General features: G+C 52.5%; 1 pseudogene; it reads right to left on the bottom strand.

Moving 5' to 3' along the window:
• Positions 1-5,918: 5,918 nt before the first annotated feature.
• The window catches only part of LOC126322267 (large subunit ribosomal RNA), a 2,974-nt pseudogene continuing 1,392 nt past the window's right edge, over positions 5,919-7,500 (bottom strand).

The following is a 7,500-nucleotide window of genomic DNA, read 5'->3' as shown; positions in this document are numbered from 1 at the left end:
TAGGTGAAATCGGCGCTGTGCAATGCTTATTAATTTATTGAAAATTGCAATCGCTTTGGAAGCGACGTACCCGATATGTGGAGCATAGCTCCAGGTCTCGTCAATGAAGACGCCCAAGTATTTAGCTGACCTTACTCTCGCAACCATACGTTCTTCTAACCGCACGATCGGGTCCCGAGCCAACTTTCCTTTTAGCAACAAGTAACTTGATTTATTTGGTGCTATCTGTAACTTGGAATGTTTGCACCATTGGATTAAAATCTCTGATGCTTGTGCCACCTTCTCCTCAATCTCAGCACGACTGTCTCCCTCAATAAGGATGAGAAGGTCGTCTGCATACGCCACGACTCCCAGTACTATGTTGCTTTCATTCAAGGATATTAACAGGGGGTCCATGTTAATATCCCAAAACACTGGTCCACAAACTGAGCCTTGCGGACATCCCTTTGAAATATTCTTGGACACCACAGCACCAGGAGCCGTGATTTTGGCGACTCGGTCCCGACAGTAATCCCTTAGACACCCGTAGAGTGCCGCCGGACACTCCATCCCCCGAAGACGGGAGAAGAGCGCCGGCCACCACAGATTGTCAAAGGCGCCGGAGATGTCTACCATGACTCCAAGAACGTATTTCCCCATAGCTGAGTGTACAATACTGGCTGCCTTGTTTATCGCATCTGAGGTAGACTTTCCTTTGCGAAAGCCATATTGTAGTTCACTCACTCCATGAAGAATTCTGTGGCTCGACAGTCTAGACACCAACAGTTTCTCAAAGGTCTTCCCCATGACATCTAGTAAACAGATCGGCCTGTATGATTTGGGGATCGTTGGATCCTTTTCAGGGTCCTTTTTAATTATGACCACTTCCGCAGTTTTCCAGCGGGTAGGGAAGACTTTCATCTGTAAACATTTGTTGTATATTTTCGTTAGCTCTGGGGCCAACTTTGGTGCAAGACACTGCAGAACCTCTGCGGGAATTGCATCCGGCCCCGGAGCCTTCCTTTTGGCAAAGGAGTAAATGGCATGTGCCACTTCCTCCGTCGAGAATGGGTAGACCTGCCTTTGATTATGGTATTCTATCTGGTCTTGCTGCCTTATTGCCGTCTGCATCTCATCGTCATTGTCATGTTGGTCGTCCGGGAGGAGCACACGAAGTAACTCCTCCGCTGTTTCCAGCCAATTTGTCGTCATTCGGTCTGGGTCTTCAGTCTTTACAGTAGAGAGATGCATAGGCGAGTGTATCTTCTCCCTTACAATTTTGTAAGGCATACCCCATGGGTCAAGTGCTAGGTGGGATGTGACATAGTCCTCCCAACTCTGCTGTCGGTGTTGTAGCAGTGTTTCCTTAAAAACCCGTTTATGCCGTCTGTATATGGCCAGATGGTATTGCCGTTCGTCGTGAGTGAAAGACCTTTGATAATTGCGGCGTGCTCTTCTCATAGACTGCCGGAGCCTCGACAGCTCTGGAGTCCATGGAGAAGTCGTTTTGCGGACGAGACGCCTCCTCATCGGTATTGCCACGGCCACAGCCGTCTTGATAGAGGTTGTTAAAGTTTCAACGGCATCATCTATATCAAAATCTTCGCCTTCCAACTCTGGAGGGTTGAACTCCGCCAGTAACAGATCCCAATTGGCCTTCCCGTAATCAAACTGCATTACCCATTCCTCTGGCACATGTTCAGTTTCGCATGTTAGAATGAATTCAATTGTGTTGTGATCACTTGTTGTGTGGTTTTCTAGAACTTTCCAGTTATGCATTTTGTTCGCAATGCTAATTGAACTTAGCGTAACATCTATGTGCGATGCCGCCCCGGCCCTGCTCCTATATGTAGGAGGGTTGCCTGGGAGGTTGACCACATTCAAATGGAATTCCATGATCATGTCTTCAAGGGCTTCTCCCCTTTGATCTTGCACTGGACTGTGCCAGAGGGGGGATTTTGCATTGCTGTCCATAGTTATTAGTATATGTTTCCCCATTAAGGCTCTTAATATGATCCTTAGCTGTCCTAGGTACAAATCTATTGGATCTCGATACTGACAGTACACATTTATCAAGTAACAAAAGAAATTTTGATAGTTGATCTCTACGACTGTCACGTGTGAAGTGCAATATTGAGCCAGTACAGTTGTCTTAATTTGCTTGTTCAGAATGATCGTCGCAGACATTGGGTTTTGTCCTGTGGTGATAATTTGTGCAGTCACGGGAAAGCCAGGGACTCTGCCAGCGGCGGAGTTTGGCTCCTGTATCTGGAGTATATCAATATCGTTTTCCTCTGCCAGCCTTCGCAGCTCCTGCATGACTAGAGAACTGCGCATGGCATTTGCCTGAAAGAACTTAATAGGTGTCCGGATACCTGGTATAGACTAGGCTATTTGGCCACGTCTGAACAGGGTCATAAGTAATCCTACCATGCATCATGACAAGTTCTTTATAAGTTTTGTCAAGATCGAAACTCCTTCCCCGTCTGGCGTAGACTTTAGAAACTAAATCTTTTAGTTTGTTAAAGTCCAGTGGTATATTTACTGCTGCTAGTTGTACGCAGTCCACGTCCTCCAGAGTTGGAAATGTAATCTTGTCTCCTCTCGGGTGCCCAGACCTGACCAGCTGCCTCAGGGCTGCCATCATTAAAACCGGGTTCTCCAGTCTGCCAAGCTGCAGTGTTTCTGTGCAGATGTCGTAGGTGTTCCCCGGAGGGCACGCATTATATTTACATTTTTCTACTTGTTCTACTCCATCACCAGATGCTACACTTACTACAGTTTTATTTTCTAATTGTTCCCTTGTTTGATTATTTACACCATCACCAGTTATTTTGTCTAAGGTCTTTTCTATATTAGGGTCCACAGACTGTTGGCCAGCCTGACTTTTTGCAGTTGACGACAGGCACGCCCCACTCGCCGCCGGGAGGGCCCCAGCCGAGAAGGGCTCCGCACCATCTGTCGCCTGCGCCGTCGTTGCCGGGAGACTCCGCCTGGCCAGGAAGGACCCGACCTGGCAGGAGAATGTTGTAGTCGCCGGTTGCTGCAGTGGAACTGGGAGAGCATAGACGCCCCCCTCCTCCACCGCCTTCACCAATGTGGCAGGAAGGCTCCGCCTAGCCAGGAAGGTCCCGACCTGGCAAGCGAAGTTCGTCTTCTCAGGTTGCTTCAGCGGAACCGGGAGAGCATAAATGCTCCCCTCCTCCGCCTCAGCGTTCACCATGGCAAGAGGGGTCCCCCTGCCAGCCAGGAAAGACCCGGCCTGACAGGAGAAGTCCGCAGTCGTCGGTCGCACTAGTGGGATTGGAAGGGCATAAATGCCCCCTTCCTCCACCTCAGCGGCCGCTGTAACTGGAAGGCTCCCCCCAGTGACCGAGGAAGACTCAGTCAAGCAGGAGGAGTCCGACGTCCTCGATGTCTCTGGCTGCACCAGGGTATCTGTAACAGAGTAAGACCTCCCCTCCACCCCGTCTCCTTCGTTCACGGATAGCTGAGACGATTTCAGCTTTCTCCACCTGCCCGCATCCCTAAGAAGTTTACTAGGTGATTTCCTTTTGGACACGTTATAGCTGGTCGCCATAATCGGTCCTCTGAATCAACCTTTGTATGAGTAACTTGTATGTCACACACTCCTTCCCTGGAGTGTGACACGTCCGTTTTCTGTACTTGCATGGGATGCAGACAGGTGTTTGGTGTTCACAGTTTCTTTTATCGTGGCCCTCCCCGCCACAGTTGTTACAGACTGGATTCTGGAAGCTACAGTATTTGGCGACGTGGCCATAATCCTGACACTTCGTACATTTGGCAAGAGCCGTGTAATCTTTTACCGAAACTGAGTTATATCCAATATACAGTCTATTAGTTTTTATAATTTCTTTTCTTAAATCTGGCGCTACCTCTACTGCGTGGTGCACTGTATGTTTATCTCGGGGACCTGCTTTAAACCTTGGCTTAAATTTTTCATTAAACTCTTCACGAGTCATTTTCTCTTCGAAGTTTTGTTCATATATACAGTCTGTGACATCATCCACTGTCATATATGATGGCACATCATATATCATCATCAGTGGTCTCCTTTTCCTGGGTGTCTCACACGTAAAAGCCTCTCGTATTTTTGGGTTATTCATTAATTTATTACTGTCTTCCGCAGATGCTAGTTCAACGATTAGTATGTTTTTAGTTGATCTGACCTGGTTAATCTTAATTTTATCCACTCTGGGATTTATGCTTTTTTCAAATTGCTCCTTAGCCTTTTTGACATTCTCACCTTTTTTTGGTTTTACGAAGACAGTTGGAACTGTCTTCTGGACATTTATCTTTATGGTCTCTTGGACCGTTCGTTTTTGCTGTATTGGCACAGATGCTGCTGTTACTGAAGCGTAGGTTTTCTGGGGTTGCTGCTGCTCTTTGCGCAGTCTCTCATTTTCCTCCTTTATTTCGTAGTATTGCCCCTCTAGCCGTGCGTGAGCTAAAGCCCACGTGGCTATGTTTTCCTTAATGGCCCTGATTTGCTCGGCGTTTATCTTGCCATGCTTCACACTCCGCTCAAAGAGCCGGAGGAAGTAGGCATGCCGCTCTGCCACACTCATTTCATCATACTCGCCAATTGGAGCGTCAAGCTCCGAATGCGCGCCGTCACTCTCCTTGTTTTCCGCCATGTTTGAAGAGTGACAAAAAGGGGGTTGGAGGCCCGTCTCTTTCCCCGGACCGGCCTCTCTGGCATGGGGGGGGGCTTTCTGCAGCTCGCCCACCAGTCCCGCCCCTTGACCAAGGGCTTGTTGAGCTGCTGGGTTTAGCACGCCGTTTCCAGCGCACTAGTCCCCTTCCATGGCCACATCACTGGAGATTTCACCCGTCCCTCCCCGGCAAATGCACACCGCACTCCGGAGAGGCGGATTCACCTCTCGGCCTTCGCCCCCTACTAGGCCGGGTTTCCACCTTTAGGCCAGGGACCCAGTCCTACCCAGGTGCTGGGTCGGTCCCCCAGACTTTCGGGGGTCTGGCCCCATCTAACCTGACCAGGGACGTGTCACCACGCCCTGGCTTGACGGAACGTGTCCGGGTCGTCCCGTTCACGGCGGTGAGCCTTTGCCGGCTCAGGCCGTGATCCCTCCCCAGCGAATGTGACCGCAGGTAACGGGGCATGGATGGTGTTGTGCCCCGTATTAGGGACAGATGTTGTGTCCCTTCGACGCAGCATCCCCTGCGCCACGCACCCTTTGCTTTCGCTTTGGGTTGGGGGACCTTTAACGTCGTCCAGGACGTGAGGAACTGCAGCAGCCAGACCGCAGGGTTCCGGGATCGTCATGAGACTTACCCTGCCACCCTCGCCCAGCCGCCGCGCTCAACTCAGGAGAGACAGATGGTGTGTCTCTCGTTACGCAGCTTCCCCTGCGCCATGCACCCTTTGCTTTCGCTTGGGTTGGGGGCACTTATCGTCTTGCCACGACGGGAGTTTTACGTCCTACCTTGACACACGACAACCCTCACAAATCCACAGCCCAGAGATGTTGATGGTGGTAGCTGGGTCTTATATGTGGAGTTTGACATCAACGAGACGGTGCGGCACTCAAGCCCGAGTTACGTTCCCCAGGGGGGTCTCCACACGTACCGGGGGATCATGACCGACCATGTCTCACCCACCGCTTTTGCTAGTTAACGGTGGGCCAGTGCGGACCGTGAGGATTGCACCCAGTTAAGGGCTAGCCGTTTAACGTCATGCATGGACGGCCCATCCCGTGTTAGCTTCGCCCCATCTAAGGGGGTTACTGAGCCAGAGAGCCACGACAAGGCCACGAGATTGGACATTACGGTCCCCGCCCCACTCAGGTTCCTCTGAGCCCCGACGCGTTCGTTGACTTCGGGGAATCAGGGGGTCTCCTGGCGGTTTTAACCCAGTTATGGGAGGCAACACACCTCCCCCAGGTGGCGCTGCGCAGACCGCTTTTCCCTGGAGTAGATAGGGACAGCGGGAATCTCGTTAATCCATTCATGCGCGTCACTAATTAGATGACGAGGCATTTGGCTACCTTAAGAGAGTCATAGTTACTCCCGCCGTTTACCCGCGCTTGCTTGAATTTCTTCACGTTGACATTCAGAGCACTGGGCAGAAATCACATTGCGTCAACACCCGCTAGGGCCATCGCAATGCTTTGTTTTAATTAGACAGTCGGATTCCCCCAGTCCGTGCCAGTTCTGAGTTGATCGTTGAATGGCGGCCGAAGAGAATCCGCGCACCCGCGCGCCCCCGGAGGAGCACGCTAAGGCGGACGCGGCCTCGCAGCAAGGAAGATCCGTGGGAGGCCAAGGCACGGGACCGAGCTCGGATCCTGCACGCAGGTTGAAGCACCGGGGCGCGAACGCCGCGCAGGCGCGCGCATCCTGCACCGCCGGCCAGCACGAGGCCAACCAACGGCGAGAGCAGACCACGCCCGCGCTAAACGCCCGCACTTACCGGCACCCCTACGGCACTCACCTCGCCCAGGCCCGGCACGTTAGCGCTGACCCACTTCCCGACCAAGCCCGACACGCCCCGATCCTCAGAGCCAATCCTTATCCCGAAGTTACGGATCCAATTTGCCGACTTCCCTTACCTACATTATTCTATCGACTAGAGGCTCTTCACCTTGGAGACCTGCTGCGGATATGGGTACGAACCGGCGCGACACCTCCACGTGGCCCTCTCCCGGATTTTCAAGGTCCGAGGGGAAGATCGGGACACCGCCGCAACTGCGGTGCTCTTCGCGTTCCAAACCCTATCTCCCTGCTAGAGGATTCCAGGGAACTCGAACGCTCATGCAGAAAAGAAAACTCTTCCCCGATCTCCCGACGGCGTCTCCGGGTCCTTTTGGGTTACCCCGACGAGCATCTCTAAAAGAGGGGCCCGACTTATATCGGTTCCGCTGCCGGGTTCCGGAATAGGAACCGGATTCCCTTTCGCCCAACGGGGGCCAGCACAAAGTGCATCATGCTATGACGGCCCCCATCAACATCGGATTTCTCCTAGGGCTTAGGATCGACTGACTCGTGTGCAACGGCTGTTCACACGAAACCCTTCTCCGCGTCAGCCCTCCAGGGCCTCGCTGGAGTATTTGCTACTACCACCAAGATCTGCACCGACGGCGGCTCCAGGCAGGCTCACGCCCAGACCCTTCTGCGCCCACCGCCGCGACCCTCCTACTCGTCAGGGCTTCGCGGCCGGCCGCGAGGACCGGCCATGACTGCCAGACTGACGGCCGAGTATAGGCACGACGCTTCAGCGCCATCCATTTTCAGGGCTAGATGCTTCGGCAGGTGAGTTGTTACACACTCCTTAGCGGATTCCGACTTCCATGGCCACCGTCCTGCTGTCTTAAGCAACCAACGCCTTTCATGGTTTCCCATGAGCGTCGATTCGGGCGCCTTAACTCGGCGTTTGGTTCATCCCACAGCGCCAGTTCTGCTTACCAAAAGTGGCCCACTTGGCACTCCGATCCGAGTCGTTTGCTCGCGGCTTCAGCATATCAAGCAAGCCGGAGATCT

This window comes from Schistocerca gregaria, unplaced genomic scaffold, assembly GCF_023897955.1.
Source record: "Schistocerca gregaria isolate iqSchGreg1 unplaced genomic scaffold, iqSchGreg1.2 ptg000804l, whole genome shotgun sequence".
NCBI lineage: Eukaryota > Metazoa > Arthropoda > Insecta > Orthoptera > Acrididae > Schistocerca > Schistocerca gregaria.
Note: the sequence above shows the minus strand (reverse complement) of the source record. Positions and strands in the feature narration are given on the sequence as shown.